This window comes from Sceloporus undulatus, chromosome 3 (genome assembly GCF_019175285.1).
Source record: "Sceloporus undulatus isolate JIND9_A2432 ecotype Alabama chromosome 3, SceUnd_v1.1, whole genome shotgun sequence".
NCBI lineage: Eukaryota > Metazoa > Chordata > Lepidosauria > Squamata > Phrynosomatidae > Sceloporus > Sceloporus undulatus.
Genome location: NC_056524.1, coordinates 173,905,584 through 173,923,670, shown reverse-complemented (window position 1 = coordinate 173,923,670; position 18,087 = coordinate 173,905,584). Strand labels below are relative to the sequence as shown.

Below are 18,087 nucleotides of genomic sequence, written 5' to 3'. Positions count from 1 at the left end.
CAACAATATATATATATATATATATTTTCAGTATATTATATTAATATATATATTATATATTAATATTAATATATATAATATTTTAATAATAATAATCTCATTATATTATATTAATATATAATATATAATAATATTAATAATAATAATCTCGCTATATTAAAACCTTCTTGATACAAAAAAAATATCTTAACCTTATTTATAATAGAGATATCTATTAGAAACAAAGTATATTACACTGTGTGTGTGTGTGTGTGTGTATATATATATATATATATATGAAAGACAGCATTATATATATGAAAGCAGCATTTCAAAGGGTTAATACAGCTTGGCAGACATGAGTAGACAAAAAAATGTTGGAAAGGCTTGCTTGTGAGCTTCTTAGAGGCCTCTATTGTCTGATATCAATCTTTTAATCCCAAATGTATTATGTTAGCCAAAAAAAGAGGGGTGGGGAGATGGTTTTCTGAAGACAGAACTTCATGCTGTTTCCAGGCACATTTTAATGCAGTTGCTCAGTCTGCATAGACATGAGAAAATAGAGTCTCTTTAGTATTAACCTTATGCTTTTTTCCCCCTTGCTGAAAATTGTCCTTCCCCAATAGTTGCAAAAAATATAGGTACTGGCATTTTCCCTCTTACAGACGTCAAGCCAAACAGGATTAAGAATCCTCTTCTTTCTCCTCCATCTCTGTGTTCTTCTTCCACTTCAGACTGTAGCCTCTGCATTTACGTTGTGTAAAACAGCAACGTTTCTCAAAAAAGAATCCCATAATTACATGTACTGTGTAGTTCCACCCAGAGAAAGGGCTTTTAGGACTGGATCCCAAACCACATCTCAGCACATTAAAAAGTAGCTCATTTCATGAACAAATCATGCTGTTACACAGCCATTAACAGAGGAAGAGTATTCATTTATCCCTTTTCTAAATATATCTTTGGCACCTTCAAGACAACAGCTTTCCTGGGGCAGCTTTACACTAAAATAAAGGTGCCCAGAATGTGTGGCTCATTGCTCTAAATTTCTGAATGCTGAACAGAAGGAAGAAAGTGTATGAATAGCAAGGAAAAGCAAGGGAAAATCCTATGACATCTTAAAGACTGGCAAATTTATTATGGCACCAGCTTTTATGGACTATAGCCAATGCCACTGGAAGCATAAAATGTTTTCCAGAATTCCTTACAAGTTCAGTATACATAGTTGGGAATGGGAGGGAATTGTAGACAATATAGAAAGTATTCACAACTGCATTATGAGTATTGGCCATTCATGACGCTGTTGATAATAACACAAACATCTTGCCATTAGACAAACCATAAATTAACTTACACAGTATGATAAGAAACCAATTCAACCCTCTGGATGATAGACTAGTAAAACTTCTTAATTAATTGTAATTGGGCAGCCTCTCGCTTAGATCTCCAGTTTAATCTGATCTAGCCTAATCTAATCTGAATAGCAAGTAACACCCAGAGGCAACCAGCCTTCTTTGGTGACTGGCCCATCTTGGTTGGATACAACTTCCCAGGATCAAAAGGATAAAAGAAGATACAAAGGTTGTGCAGTTCCCCCGCTGGGAAGCAAGATCTTTTACATCTACAATATCTGTATTATCCCTTATACATATTGGTCTATAACATCCTGATTTCACTACAATTTACCTTATATTCTATGGCCATTGGTTATATTAATTGGAGATAAGCCACATGCTAATACAGTATTATATTGTAAGGCTATATTTATAGTTCTGTTTAACAATCTGGAATTGTTGGTGGATTTCCCTTTAGTGGGAAGTCATTATCAAGACACCATTAAGCAGGGAATCTACATGTTTTAGTTATATAAATGAGTTTTCTGCATTTGTTTTGAGTATTGCAGATAGTGATGATCTTATCAGATTAAGAGCCAGTTCAACTTGAAAACATAATTAAAGATTCTCATCTGTTTATGAGTTGAACAGTATTCAATACATCTATGATTAACATTGTCTAATTGCATTGTCTTGTTATGAACCTGACACTGATTTGTTAATGTGTGTTGTGATTGATATGCCCATATTTTTATAAAAATATAGTATAAAGATCATAGAATCATAGAATCATAGAATCTTAGAGTTGGAAGAGACCACTAGGGCCATCCAGTCCAACCCCCTGCCATGCAGGAAATCCAAATCAGAACATTGGCCTGAGATGGGGATGATCCAGGATCAAGTTCACACTGAACTATATGAAGCTCACTAGCTGATCTTAGACTCTGTCTTAATGCATACACACATTCAATGCTAAAGCAAGGGAAGGGTGAGTTCGGGAGTAAAGGAGAATGGATAGAGGCACCGTTGGGATATTTACCTTCGAAGTCTTCCCCATGGCGACGGTTTGAGGGATGGTGGATGGTGAGACACGGCCACGTGAGCGAAAAGGAAAGCGGCAACCGTGGTGGCTAGGAGCAGAGTTCCGGCTGGCAAAGCTAACTAGAGGCCCGGTGACAGTGACAGTGGGCTTGACTTCGCTCAAGTGATTTCAGCAGAGCACAAGGCTCCAGGTACTCAAGCTTGGAGCGAGATGCTCTACAAACAAGGTTTCAGGTGTGGAACTCAAAGCTCAACAAGCTCACCTTGGAAATCAGGCTTGGAACTTAATGCTTGACAAGCCCAAAGAAGGGCTGAAAGTGGGGTCCTTTTATACCCCTAAACATAACCTCAGGCTATGGCAGCCTGGCGAACAAAGGCTTGATGACTTTATCTTTGTCTATGCTGAAACTTACACAATGGATACACAAAGAAGAGGTCTGGCACTTTTCAGGAGGGGACAAATATCTCAATGGCCGAGCCATTAAATCAATCACTAGCTCTCAAAAGGAGGAAGCTACTGCTGTTGTCTTCCTACTTTGGGCAGCTTGCGAAACTGGCCTGGCAACTCCCAAACTGCTTGCTGAAAGGTTTAGATCTACCTTTTTTCCTGTGACCAAGCCTAGCAAGGCTGCTGGCTACGTGGTCAGCTCACTCTTAGGGTAATGGCAGCTAGCCATGGGGTCAGTCAGGGGTCATAGATTCAGATCGCTTGGCACCCAAAATTTATATAAAACCATGCTTGGTAACAATATGACTTGAAAGTACACAACAACAGCAAACTACTGATGGATAGACTCAATTAGAGAGGTCATGGATCTGAATTTACAGGATCTAAGCAGAGCAGTGAAGGACAAAGAATCTTGAAGATGCCACATCTAAGAGGTCGCCAAGAGTTGTGGTGACTTGTCGAAGGTAGTTACCAACAGTATAATACAAAATATTACAAATATAAAACAAAAACATAAAGCAATATTAAGACATTTTAATTAGGCTCCTTTGCAGTTTAAGATACACTGTACATAGATACAAGATGTTGTATATATATGTTGGTAACTTCCACATTGTTTCTCCTTAGATGAGTGTATACCAATATCTGTCAGGTGCCCTTGACTCCATGTGCCACTTTCTTAACAAGTGCAGCTTGCCATCTGCTTTCATGTCTTTTCAGGCAACTGCTCTTGATCCTTGCATGACCATGCAAAGTGGTCCATGTTACGAATATAGTAAAAGAAAATAAACCATGTTGCAAAATATAATAATATATTTTCGTGTCTATTTCTTACATATCCTTTAATTTGCAAGTCAGTCTTCCCTTCAGAGCAACAGACCAGAGTATTTTTAATCTAAGATTGGATGTTGAGTCCTACTAAATTTTCTAGCATTTAGTAATTTTCAGTTTAGCTGTCATTAAGAACATGTATATTAATTTATATGTGTATGCAGCTTTGTTAACACTGGTTTATTTAGTCTTTGTCCTTAAAAGATGGTTAAAATAAATGGTTCCAGTAATTTAATTAGAAAGCAGCATTTATATATATATATATATATATATATATACACACATACACTCTGTATATAGAACCACTGAGAAGATCTGGCACATTTGCAATTTGAATGATGTACAACACTGTTAGTTATATGGGCATCAGTTTCTTAAGCACAGCAAACACTATTAATTTAATCCACTGGGCTAATAGGATTAATTAAACAAACAATCCACATAAATCTCCCAGTAACTAAAAGAAAGGCTAGAGCAACATCTTTGACAGAGTAAATGTCCTACTTGTTTAGAAGAAAGATAGATCAGGTTTTCACCCATCAACATATAAGGTTTCTAAGCTGATTTTAAAGTAGATTTAAAGGAGAAAAAACCCACAAACCCAGGAAGTTTATCACACAACGTTTCTCCAAAAGCGAAATAATGCGAAAATAAAGCAAACGTAAAAGGGACAAAAATGGCAGCTTTTTACAAGTAACACCGAGAGGATTCCTGATAAGGTCCAATACACATTATCTAAATAGTGAAATAAATATATGATATAATAAATAAATGCATGAAATGAACACATGAAATAAAGTGGCAAGGTCCTAGTGTGTATTGTTTTATAGTCTGTTCTTTTAGAGTCATTTTAATGATAAATTGTTAAGATTATATTTTGCTATGTTTTGATTTTAGATTGTATGCCATAGGCAGGATTTTTTAAAACTGGTACAGTACTGTATTCTGGTATGGTTTTGCAAAGTGCCGTGTAAAACCTACTGTGCTATATAAATAAACTTTAATAATAATAATAATAATAATAATAATAATAATAATAATAATAATAATGTGCCGCTTTCCTCCTAACAGTCATGATTAGGATGGCTAACAAAAAGTAGTACAGTCATCCCATCATATCCATGTATATGCTTTTTAACAGCCTTGTCTTACAAAGAAGCCAATGGAGCTTCCAAAGCTTTCAACATTTTGTGCATTTGGTCCCATAAAAGTATCACTGTGTTTGTGGATTCTGGAGGTTATAGTACTTTGCTGCACGGCCCATATATGTTCACCATTCTTTGGTGACAGTTCTGCTACCATGCCTTCTTGAAGAAAACACTGGGGAAAGGCATGGGGAAGCTTCTTGCCCAGGGTGACCAGATGTCCTCACCGCAAAGGAGGCCAAGGCACCGCAAAATGTGGGACCTTCAAGATAAATGTAGGGACATGACCAAAGGAAAGCTAAAAGCACTTGTAGAAATAGAAATCCATGCTTCGTAGCCATGGGCATAATGGAGGAAATGTTGGAATCCCTTCTGGACGGAAGGCTGAAATGTAGGGTGCGTCTTGGAAAAGGAGGATGCGTCTGGTCACACAAAGGAGGAGGAGGAGGCGGCACTGCGAAATGTAGGACATTCTGGAAAAATACAAAAAATTCCAAAATTTGTAAGACATTCTGGGAAAATGTAGGATATTCTGGAAAAATCTGTGGGTGTTCTGGAAAAATGTAAGACTTTCTGGAAAATGTAGGACATCCTGGGGAAATGTAGGACAATCTGGAAAAATACAAAAAATTCTAGAAAATGTAGGATATTCTGGGAAATGTAGGATATTCTGGGAAATGTAGGCTATTCTGGGAAAATGTAGGACATTCTGGGAAAATGTAGGACATTCTGGACAAATACAAAAAATTCTGGGAAATGTAGGCTATTCTGGGAAAATGTAGGATATTCTGGAAAAATCTATGGGTCTTCTGGGAAAATGTAAGACTTCATCGGAAATGTAGGACATCCTGGGAAAATGTAGGACTTTCTGGCAGACTGTGGGACATTCTGGAAAAATCTAGGATGTTCTAGAAAACTGTGGAACATTCTGGAGGGGAAAAGAAATGTAGGACACATGCCCAAAACACACACAAAAAACCTTGCAAGTGGGAGGACCCTTTGGAGGAACCCCTGCTGCTGGGCAAGGAGTCTTGGGAAATGTAGGACGCGTCCGGAAAAAGGAGGACGCCAGTGGGAGGGGGATGAGGAGGAGAGTTTTGTTTGGGAGGGGTTTTGTCCAGCAGCAGCAGCAGCAGCCCCATCATCAGCCTTGGCTGCGCTTGCGCATGAGAGGAGACTAGGAGAGGGGCTGTCTGTGTGTCTGCTAGTGTCTGTGCTCAGGCTCACGTAGCAGAGAGAGAGCCATGGCTGGCTTCTAAGGGGAGGACTGGAGGCGGGATCCCGGCTGGAGAGAGAGAGAGGAAGCATTCCGAGAGGGGCCTTGCAGACTAGAGTTACAGTTGCAGAGCAGCAGAGCAAGGCGCTAGCTCTTCCTCGCCTTCCAGAGGCTCAGGTAGGGGCCCTCCTGGGGCTGCAGGCAAGGAAAGGGGCAGCAAGGAGGGAGGGAGGGGTGCTTGGCTTTCTTCTCCTGCTCCCCAGCCCCCCCCCCCCCCTTCTTCTTCTTTTTTCTTTTTTTTTTTTCCCCCCCCACCGCCCTTTTGCCTTTTACCCCCCCCCCCCACTCCACTCCTTCCCCTCATTTTGGCTGCAGAAATAATCCAGTTTGATAATATGGCTCCCTGCTGTGGAATCCTGGGAAGGGTAGTTTTGTGAGAGACGTTTTGCAGGAATGGTCCACTTTTGAGACTCCCTTAACTGCCATGCTCTGGATTTCTGGGAACTGTAGGGTTTTTTGAGACATTTTGTAGGAACTTTGATAATATGGCTCCATGCTGTGGAATCCTGGGAAGGGAAGTTTTGTGACAGACATTTAAAGTTTTGAGACTGCTTTAACTCCCATGGCTCAGTGCTAGGGAATCCTGGGAACTGTAACTTTGTGAGAGATATTTTGCAGAAATTATCCAGTTTTGAGACTGCTTTAACTGCCATGGCTCTATGCTGTGGAATTCTGGGAAGGGTAATTTTGTGAGAGACATTTAAACCCACTCCAGCAGTAATCCAACTTTGAGACTGCTTCACCAGCCTTGGCTGAGTGCCAGGGAATCTTGGGAACTATGTAGTTTGTTTGTTTGTTTATTTATTTATTTCGTTTTTTATTGCTGCCTTTCTCTCAGAAGAGAGACCCCAAGGCAGCTCACAAGATAATTTTTTTAAAAACCCAACAACTTTACAATAAAAGAATTAAAATAATATCCACCACTGTGCATCCACACTGCAGAATTAACCCAGTTTGACATGGCTTGAACGGCCATGGCGCCATGCTTTGGGTTTTGGAGATTTGGAGTTTCCTGTGATGCCAGAGCTCTCTGACAGAGAAGGATAAATGCAATCATAGAAAAGTTGGGAATGTCTCACAAAACTGCAAATCCCACAAGTTCATAGCCGTGCCAGTTAAAGCAGGGTCAAACTGGATCATTTCTGCAGTGCGGTTGCAGCTTCTTCTGAGACACACAGGCCTTCCCTTGGAGGCCAGCAGTGTTTTGTCTGGATGCTCTTTCCTCCTTCCTTTCCTTCCAGGGCATCTCCCTGCTTCCCTCTCTGTGGCATGTTGGCTTGAGTGTTGGACTACAACTCTGGAGACCAGGATTCGATGCACAGGTTGGCCATAAAACCCACTGGGTGACTTTGGGCAAGTCACGCTCTCTCAGCCTCCAGGGAAAGCCACGGCAAACCTCTTCTGAACAAAAAACATGCCAAGAAAACCCCATGATGATTTTGCCTTGGGTGGCCTTAAGTCGGAAACCACTTGAAGGCACACAACAGCAGCAAAATCCTGCTTTCCCCACACACTTCCTCTTCCCTTTTTTTTGGTAAAAAAGAGGCTTTGCACCCCAAGAAGTGGAGGGACGTTGCCTGGAAGGAGTGAATGGAGAAACTTGGTAAATTGGCAATCCCTGTAAAGAGCGAGTTGCACAGATTTCAGGCCAGTCTCATCTTGTCAAATTCCTGGCAGGGATTTGTTCCCCTTTCCTTAGCCCGTCTAATCCCCCAAAGGCGAGAAAGGAGTTGACGTGGAAGTGAATCTTGCTTTGTCAACTCCCACACTTGTTCCGGCTCCTTTTGAGAGTGGTTCAGTGTTTTACTCCGTAACGGTTAAGCTGCGGAGTGTGTGGGTTTTGTGGGAGAAGAAATCTGAGCCTTTCCTCTGCCTGGCATCATGCTCTTTGGCTCTTACTTGTGCAGGCAAAAAAAAGTGAATAAGTTGTGATTTCTTGGCCTGTCTTGATATACGAGAACACATGTGAGGCCTAATGTTTAATTTTAAAAAACAATGTACTGTATACACTCATGTGTAAGTCTAGACATTTTAGTCGAAAAAAGCCTGGGTCGACTTATTCGCAGGTCAATGTAAGTACTGTACTTTAACTCATAGGAGTCATCCCCTTTCTCTGAATAGAGTGCTAAAAGGCAAGAGCTTAGTCCATCCTGGGAACACCAAAAAGAATCATGGATTCCCTCTACTCTCTCATCCATCCATTGTTAGGATGAGCACAAATAGTTATGCTTGCCAGAATTTCTCTGCCATCATTCTCCTTTGCATCATCCTTTACATCCTTTGTTTCATGCCCCTAAGTTTCACCCTCGACTTCTCCACGGTCATATCAAAATCCATTATTATGGCACCAAAACCTGCCCTCGACTTATACATGAGGTTGACTTATAGTCAAGTATATATGGTAATATCTGAGGAAGTAGGCTTAGGTCTACTTCAACTCTACTACTTCAAGTGTACTACTACACCACCATTTTATTACCTAAATAAATAGGACATCCAAAGACTTAGTTGTGTTAGTAATGAAAATCAGTATGCAAAGGGACCTTGTGGAACATTTGAGACAGTCGTCCCAATTCGCGGGGGATCCATTCCAGACCACCACCCCGCAAATCAGGAAAACCGCCAATGTTGCAGCCCCATTGATTGCAATGGGGGTGTGCTCTAGCGCACACGCCATTATGTCCCTCCCAGCTTGCCGTTCGCAAAAGACCAAGGGATGCAAATGCAGGACCATAAATGGGGAGGGATTACTATAATTGAAAGAGAGAAGTTGGTAGCATGAGCTTTCCTAGACTTGAGCCTTTGTGTTTTGAGCAGGGTGAACATACTGTATATCACAACTGCAAAGGAGGACAATGCACTGTAAAATGCAGGACATTCAAGAAAAATGTATGCCATTACAAAATAATAAACTGGAAACACTCATATAAATATAAACTCATGCTTCTTAGTCATGCTCAGAATGGAGGACAAGTTAGAATTCCTCCTGGACAGAAGGCTGAAATATAGGACAGGACCAGGAAAAGGAGGTCATCTGGTCACCCTAGGTTTGATTGTTGGACTCTGGAGATCAGGATTCGATTCTTTGCTACTGTCCTTGGGCAAGTCACATGCTCTCAGCCTCAGGAAAAAGCAATGGCAAATCTGTGAACAAGTCTTACCAAGAAAAACCCATGGTAGGATCACCTTAGGAGTATCATAAATGAAACCAACTTGAAGACACAATAACAGCAACAGAGGCTCAAGTCTAGGAAAGCTCATGCTACCAACTTCTTTCTTTCAGTTAGTCTCAAAAGTTCTACAAGATCCCTTTGTATACTAATTTTCCTTACTAATACAGCTATGTCTTTATAAGTTATATTTATGTGGGTTATAAAAATACATTTCAAAGTTTAGTCAGACTTTACTTTAAATTTGGCAAGTTTTTCATTAGATTCTTCCAAATTAGATACTATTCACACACACACACACATATTTAAAAGGTTTGAGCTGGATTGGTTTGCACAGACATTCCTAGCAAGCAATGCATGCTCTGGGTTTCCCCCCTCCCTCCCAGTGTAAATTGATCTCTGCAAATAAAAGGGAGCAAACATCAGAGTGGACCAAAAAGCCAAAGCGAAAAAGAGCTGTTTATACAGAAATTTAACTGCTTCTTCTTCAGTTGCAGTCCTTTTTATTAGATTTCACTTGGAAAGAAACTGAGTGTCCATTACGTGAATGGAGGAGGGGTGAAATACGTGGCAGTTGCATTCTTTCGTCAACCTTTTGCTCGCTTCACAAACTTCTGGAAAGAAGCTATTTATGCTGACTCTTACTCATGCTTGCTAAGTATGAATAGCATGCCGTTTTAAGCAGGTCACACAGATGCAAAAAAAATCAGCTTTTAGAAATGCAGGGTTATGTAAGTTCATTTTTTCATTTGATAGTGGACTGGCTGCTCTGAAACATCTGATTTATCTTTAAAAGGTTTTATAGGGGTTTTTTTTGTACTGCATCCTGTTTTAGATGATACAGAAATATTATGAATGTGTGTTTTTCTTAATACTCAAAATTTCTATGTGAGATCTTAAGAACAAAGTAAAGGATTTCTGGAGCTGATGCAGTATGAAAGGCTATTCTGAATTCAATTTATATCAATTCGAATTTCTGAAACAGACCGCTAAAGACAGAGGCATAACTTTCTTCTTGAATAAAATATCTGAAAAGAATGTGCAGTTGTGACCATATAATGTCCACTGTAGCAGCAATCCTGTATCCAATTATGTGATGGGAGACCATCACAAGTCCAGCGTTTTCCAACCTTTTCTATGCCCCATAGTCTTAGTAAATGTTTGATTAATGTTCACACCCCCTGCAAAAGTAATATCACATTTGAAGATGAAGCATTCCCTAATTTCGAACTTTTGAAAACAAAATTGAACCACATACAATACTGCAAGTGAACAAATTGAACTTTTAAAAAATAAATACAGTAACAAGAAGCAAATCTAAATTGAACAGTTAGATTCTATGTAGAGCGATCTTTTAGCACCTTTGAGACTAACTGAATGAAAGAAGTTGGCAGCGTGAGCTTTTTCGTAGTGCTACAAGATCGCTCTACATACTGATTCTACAGACTAACGCGACTATGTCTTTGAATTAGGTTCTAATTTGTTTAGAAAAAATTATAAACAGTAAAATCAATCCCAGCTGTAAACGTAAAATTCAATGACTTCTTTGCCACAGCTTCTCATTCATGATTTTGTTCAAACGTGGAACTTTATTGCTGACTGCGATACACAGGTCTGCCTGTACATCACTGGGTGATGACTTGTGACACAAGCCACTCTTTGTGCACCCCCCGAAATTCCTGAAATTCCATCTTGTACCCCAGGCTGGGAATCCCTGCTAAATCTATTGGGACATACTTTGAATGTATGAACAAGCTAGATAAACCGTTTTCTGGTACACACTGGAACTTTTAAAACTACTGTATGCTGGAACTATTGAAAGGAAGCAAGCAGAGAAGAGTCTGGTACCTGCAGCAGCTGGACTGCCATCCCTTTGCCATACACATGGACATTGCAGGACTGTGTACAGTACTACCAACTGTGCCCAAGATCCCGTGCTGCATTTTGACATCAATTGCCAGCAGAGTTAGGAAATTCTGCCCTCCACTTCTGACCTCTGCAATGACCCAAATTTGATCCAAGGAATTTCCTCTTTTTTCAAAGAGAGTTTTTAGGATGCACAGGGTGGGTTGCAGCAATCAAGGGAGGAGCTGTTGATTTAGGAGGATGCCGTGGAAGCACACCATTGGATCCTGGCCCATGACTGTAAGGTTGCTGTTCCATTGCAGAAATAAAGCAACTTGACACCGCTTTCACTGCCATGACTGCACATTGTGGGATTCTGGCATTAGTCGTTTTGTGAGATATTTAGCTTTCCTTGTCAGAGAGCTCTGGTGCCCCATCAAACTACAAATCCATAGGATGGAGCAATGGAAATTAAAGTGGTGTCAATCTGGTTTGTTGCTGCAGTGTGACATCAGCCCAAGACCCCTTGAGACTTTTTTTGTTCATTTTGGAATATTGCATCCAGGGACAGTAGTCTTCTAAGAATGAAGCAGGCAAGCAAAGAAGACATGAGAAATTAAGCCAGCAATCAATCAAACATTTGCTGCAGCTGAGTGCTTTCATCCCCATGACTACTCCCAAGTATTCTGTAGAAAAGAAGAGAGCAAGGGAAACAGGCAAAGAAAATTCCAGAACTTGCTAGAGCAAGTTGAATGCCCACAGGGCAAACAGACACTACCTCCCCTGTGAGAAAGGTCCTCATAAATTGTTTTGTTTGTTTGCTGTTATTTCCCATCAAATCAATATTGACTTATCACGACTTTATGATGACCAAGAGTGCTGACCATCAACTGGCCAGTCAACATCTTGTAAATTCAGGGCTGTGACTTCCTTGATTAATTTAATTCCATTGCCTTTCACTTTGCTGACGGTATGTTTCACAGTATGTCCAGAGTATGACAGCCTCAGCTTAATTGTTGAAAGTTTAGGCCTGATTTGCTTTTGAATGACCCATTCATTTGTCTTTTTAGAAGTCCACTGTATCTGTAGAACTCTCCTTTAGCACCACATTTCAAAGGCACTGATTTTATTCCTGTCAGTTTTCTTCACTGTTCAGTTTTTCCTTGAAAGCTGTCTTGGAACATTATAGTTCCTCAGAAGTGGGACAGATGTTATTTTTTATCAGTTACTTCCTGGCTTTTCCCCAGGAAAGCTAAATACCCTGAAGGCACCATATTCCATCTGATCTTGGAAGCTAAGCAGGGTCAGCCTTAGTCAGTATTTTGATAGGAGACCATCCAGGAATACCAGGTGCTATATTTCAGGCTACATTTCAGAGAAAGGACATGGGAAACTACTTCTAGTACTCATTGCTTAAGAAAATTAATAGGCTCATCATTATTCGACAGGCAACTGGAAGACACAAACACACATGCACACAAACACACTTTCCCCCTGAACTGGAACTCATGATAGCTCACAAAAATGAAAAATACATATGTAAAGTCAAAGGCTTTCATGGCTGACATCCATAGTTTTTTGTGGGTTTTGGGGGCTATGTGGCCATGCTCTAGAAGAGTTTATTCCTGATGTTTCACTAGCATTTGTGGCTGGCATATTTCTCTGAGGATGCCAGCCAAAGATGCTGGTGAAACGTCAGGAATAAATTCTTCTAGGACTGGCACATAGCCCCAAAAACCCACAGAAAACTACAAAAAATGCATACATGTTAAAACAAACCAAATTATTAGTATTTGTGTTTAGCTTATCTATAAAATTAAAACTATTTAAAACATATCCATTAAAAATAGTTCAGCTCACCTGCTGATAAGAGGATGATAAGAAAGGAACCAATCTAGGAAGGGAGTTACAGAGCCTGGGAACTGTTCCTCAGAAAGCTGTGTTCCCACTAAATGTGATGCCTGGCTTGATAACAGTACATGTGAAAAGGATCTAGGAGTCTCAGTGGTCCACAAGCTGACCAGGAAGGAGTCAGCAGTGTGATGTGGCAGCTAAAAAAGCCAGTGTGATTCTAGCCTGCGTCAAAAGGAGTATAATGTCTAGATTAAAGAAAGCAATAGTAGTACTTTATTCTGCTTTGGTCAGACTTCACTTGGAATACTGTGTCCAGTTCTGGTCACCACAATTCAAGAAAGATATTGATAAGTTGGAATGCATCCAGAGGAGGGCAACCAAAATGGCAAAAGGTCTGGAAACTATGCCCTATGAGGAGTGAGGGAGCTGGGTTTGTTTAGCCTGGAGAAGAGAAGGTTAAGAGATGATACCCCTGTTTCCGTATTTGAAGGGATGTCATATTGAGGATGGAGCAAGCATGTTTTCTGCTGTTTCAGAAACTAGGTCATGGAGCAATAGATGCAAACTACAGGAAAAGGGATTCCACCTAAACATTAGGAGAAACTTCCCTATGGTAGGAGCTGTTCAACAATAGAATACAGTATACTGCCTTGAAGTGTGGTGGAGTCTCCTTCTTTGAAAGTGTTTTAAGCAGAGGCTGGATGGCCATCTGTTGTGAGTGCTTTGACTGTGTATTCTTGCATGGTTGGATTTGGACTGGATGGCCCTTGAGGTGTCTTCCAAGTGTATGACTTCCTGATTCTGTGTGTTTGTGAGGGTGGTGGAGCCAAGAGAAGGGCCTTCACAGAATTTCTTAGAACTCCAGCAGGTTCTTATAGAAAAGCGATATCCTTCAGCCAGCCAGGACCTGAGCTGTATAGGGCTTTGTAAATCATAACCAGCACTTAGAATTGTGTCCAGAAACAAACAGGTAGCCAGTGATGTAACAGAGGAGTTGGGTGCTTCATTTAACCAGTCCCAGTAAAAGTCTGTCTGCTGCTCTTTGTGCCAGTTAAAGTTTCTGAGCACTTTTGAAAGATAGCCTCATAAAGATCTTCTTACAATAATGTTTAAGGTGTGATTTAGGCATGTGTCACCTGGGCCAGATCAGATATTTCCAGAAATGAGTGCAGTTGTGTTGTAACTTTAACTACAAACACACTCTTGGCCATCATAGAAGCCTGAGCACCCAGTCTCCAGGAGGAATCCAGGAAGACACGCAAACTGAACCTGTGTCTGCAAGGAAGTATATCTTTACCTAGCACAGGTTGAACCCCATTGTCTACCTTTTGACTGGTCAGGAGTACCTTCATCTGGATAAATGCTGAAAATTCTGTCTAGAGTGAAAGGGGAAACACTATTCTCTTCCCTTCTCCAGATGCAGTTTGCTCCGTTTAGTGCAGTTTGAAAAAGATGGTAAGATGGTAAAAGCAATGGTGCTACCAACTGGTCACAGGCTTGGTAATCATCCAAAAGGAATCTTGACTTTCACCAGTCTTTGACATCAAGCCTTTCGGATGCTTACCAAGCCTCTTATCAGTTGGTAGGATATAACCATATGCTTCAGTATTTTATGCCTGCACTGTTTTTATTAACAAAATCTGAAAACATGTTTTTGTATATCCACAATGTCAAAGCAGATGGTGTTTATACTGAGCCCAAAGGATTTAACTGACTTTGGCACTAACAAAGTTAGTTTTTTTAATGGCTACTTCCTTGTTGTTTTTTAAAAAGAGGAATCCTTGAATACGGTACTTAAACCCCGGAAGAGCTGACTACCGTATATACTTGTGTATAAGGCAAGAAATTTTGGTCAAAAAATTGAGCCAAAAAACCTGGGTTAACCTATACACGGGACAATATGGTACTTTGTCCCCAGCCAGGCTCCCTTTGTGGGGAAACCCAAGCTGGGGAGCGACTAGGAAGGACGACCAGTCACCCCATAGCCTCTCCCCAACTGGGCTGCCTCCTTAAGTCTGACCCTTGACATATCTACGGATCATATAAAAATGCACAATTTTGGCCTCCAAAATTTGACCTCAACTTGTACTCGACGTATAGTCAAGTGTATAGGTAGTTAGGACAACTTAACATGTAAACATCAATATATCTGAGGAATGTTAATTATGTTAGTGGGAAACAGCATCAACTAATGCTCTGCCTGACAGATATCAAACTCTATTACAGTGGTACCCCGGGATACGAATTACCCAGCTTACGAATTTTTCGGGATACGAAAAAATCCCATAGGGATTTATTGTTTCGGCTTACGAAGGTTTTTTCGGGTTACGAAAAAACCTCGGCGCTATTTTCAATGGAAAGGCCGCCACCGGAGGGCAGCAGAGAGCTATTTTTTCCATTAGCGCCTATGGCAATTCAGGTTACGAAGGTTTTTCGGGTTACGAAATTAGCCGCGGAACGAATTAATTTCGTAACCCGAGGTACCACTGTACCTGTTTTACAAATGTTGCTGTGTGCCTTCAAGTTATTTACAACTTATGACAACCTGGGGTGTTCTTAGCAAGATTTGTTCAGAGGGGGGTTGTCTTTGCTTTTGGCTGAGGCTGAGAGTATGTGACTTGCCTAAGGACACCCATTAGATTTCTATGACTGAGTGGGGATTCAAACTGGTCTCCAGAGTCATAGTCTGGTGCTCAAAACACTGCAGGGTTGCAGTGTTGTTCTTTGTTGTTTTAATTTCAAGGTTAATTTTTGCTTTTGGCTTTGTTGTTGAGGTTTTGTAAATACTAGGCCTGTTACAGACTGCCAGAATAAAGCTGCTTCAGGTCTCTTTGGAGATATGCTATTTAAATGATGAATGCATCCTAAGAATCCAGAAGCTGCACCAAAGCTGCACTCCGGTGCTTAGGAATGGAGTGTGGCTTTGGCGCGACCTCCGGACTCTTAGGACCCATGAATCATTTAAATAGCATACCTCCAAAGACACCTGAAGCAGCCTTATTTTGGCAGTCTGTAACAGGCCTTAGTCTTATTAAATGCTACCCTCTCTAAACCATGGTTGTAAACTATAAACTTTCTGGTTCTTTTTGGACATGGTGACTATGCTACTTTGGTTGGAAAGCTCAGCTGTTGTTTGTGGGTTCAAAAATCCTGTGAGTTTATAAACTCATAGGCTTCGATGAAACATGAATGTGGAGGTCTGGTGGCCTGCAACTAGATGTTCCTGCCAGCTGCCCTTCTTTTCTATGAATGGAACAAATGGAATAGATATGGACTCCTAATATAGTGCTGATGGCACAAGCCATTTCTGGTTCAAGGGGGTGCCTCTTAAGGAGGGAGCAGCAGGCAATAGAAAATGGAGTTCTGGTGCTCAAAAGGAAAATAGGGTCAGATAAGGACAAGGAACCAGGTAAAAGGATGTGAATGAGCAACTGTGGTTTGTAAATTCATACGAAGTGGGAAAGAGTAGGTGAGGAACACCACCAAGGGAAATTGCATGGAGATTCAGAGATAATTGATGAGAAGCCACTCCACCTTAAAGTTTCAGGCTCTGATATGTACCATAGTTAAGATATGTATCTTAATTAAGAGTTGTATCTGGGTGTATCTTCAAGAATAATTGACAGAGATATTTGTCCTAATTTCTCTGCTGTACAGTATTTATCAAAAAGGAAATGTACAAGCTTGATGTAAGAAGGAAAAATGCTAGAGATGACTGAATCAGAGTTTTCAAAAAATAGTGTGAGGGAAAAGGTTATTATGAAAATAAACCTGAGGGGGGAAAATCCAGTACAGTTTGAGTCTCCCTTATAATCCAGAATATTCCAAAATCCACAATTATCTACATGGGTGACTGAGATAGTGACACCTTTGCTTTCTGATGCTTCGTTCAAATAATAATTAATAATAATAATAATAATAATAATAATATTTTATTACTATCCCGCCTCTCCATTAAGATTGGGGAGGCTTACAAACATAATAAAATTCATACAATATAAAAATGAATCCCACTATCCCCTCCCTTCCTTAAACAAACAACAAATAATGTATACAAACTTTGTTTCATGTATAACATTATTTTAAAATATTATTTATAACATTACCTTCAGGTTATGTGTACAGTGGTGCCCCGGGATACGAAAGCACCGCCTTACGAAATTCCCGGGATACGAAAAAATCCCATAGGAAAAAACTGTTCCGGGTTACGTTTTTTTTTCTGCTTACGAAAAATTTTTTTGGTGCTTTTCGGCGCTTTTGTGCACGAAATCGCGGCTTTTAGCGCTAGCGCCTATGGCTTTTTCGGGTTGCGAAATCTTTCGGGTTACGAAGGGCTCCGCGGAACGGATTAATTTCGTAACCCGGGGTACCACTGTATAAGGTATACACTGAACATAAATGAATTTCATGTTTAGACGTGGCCTCCGTCTCCAAGATGTCTCATTATGCAGTTGCAAATATTCCAAATTCTGAAAAACTCTGAAATCCAAAACACTTCTGGTCCCAAGCATTTCAGATAAGGGAGGCTCAACCTGTACAGAATTCAATTGGTAAATAGTTTCATTTTTGTTTTATTGGAATATGTGAATAAACATAACAGGGTATTGGTGTTAAGTCTGATTAATCTGTAAGGAGTGTAGTAAGTTTGGCTATAGGAGTGGGTTGTATACATCTTACTGAAGCACAACAACAGCTTTGTACCAATGTGGAAGATAGCTTGCATGATGTTTAGCTAGGAAGTAATGATCAGTAAGTAGCTAAGTCATTTAGTTCTTCTAGGCCAAATTGCCTGCTGTCAGACATATCCTTTCTTTTATTACAGTTAAAGAGCTCACATTTTTTTTCATAAGTTACACTTGTCATAAATGGAAAGTGGGATTGATCTGCCTGAATGTGAGCTTGAGAACACCAGTTGTGAATATCTGATTGATGGGATGGAGAATGCCCTCCTAGATGTTGAACCACAACTCCAGTTTACTCTAGATAGTAAAAGAGGATGATAGTTGAAGCATATCATCCGGGGGCACATGCTTCCCATCTATGCTTTACATCAGGGGTAGCCAAAAAATAAATAATTAAATAATTTTTTTAAAAATTATATAAATAAATAAACCGGGACAAATGTGGGACAAAATTTTCAAATGGAGGACACTTTTTTTTAAAAAAA

General features: G+C 40.2%; 1 protein-coding gene across 8 annotated transcripts in view; it reads left to right on the top strand.

The window, feature by feature from the left end:
- Window positions 1-5,925: 5,925 nt before the first annotated feature.
- Window positions 5,926-18,087, top strand: part of P4HA1 (prolyl 4-hydroxylase subunit alpha 1) — a 62,970-nt gene continuing 50,808 nt past the window's right edge. For 7 of the 8 annotated variants that reach the window (XM_042457539.1, XM_042457542.1, XM_042457544.1 and 4 more), the window contains exon 1: window positions 5,926-6,168. The gene's annotated coding sequence lies outside the window, so the exon portion shown is untranslated. Of the gene's footprint in view, window positions 6,169-7,633; window positions 7,655-18,087 lie in introns of those variants that run through there. The other variant, XM_042457541.1, reaches the window with a different exon arrangement.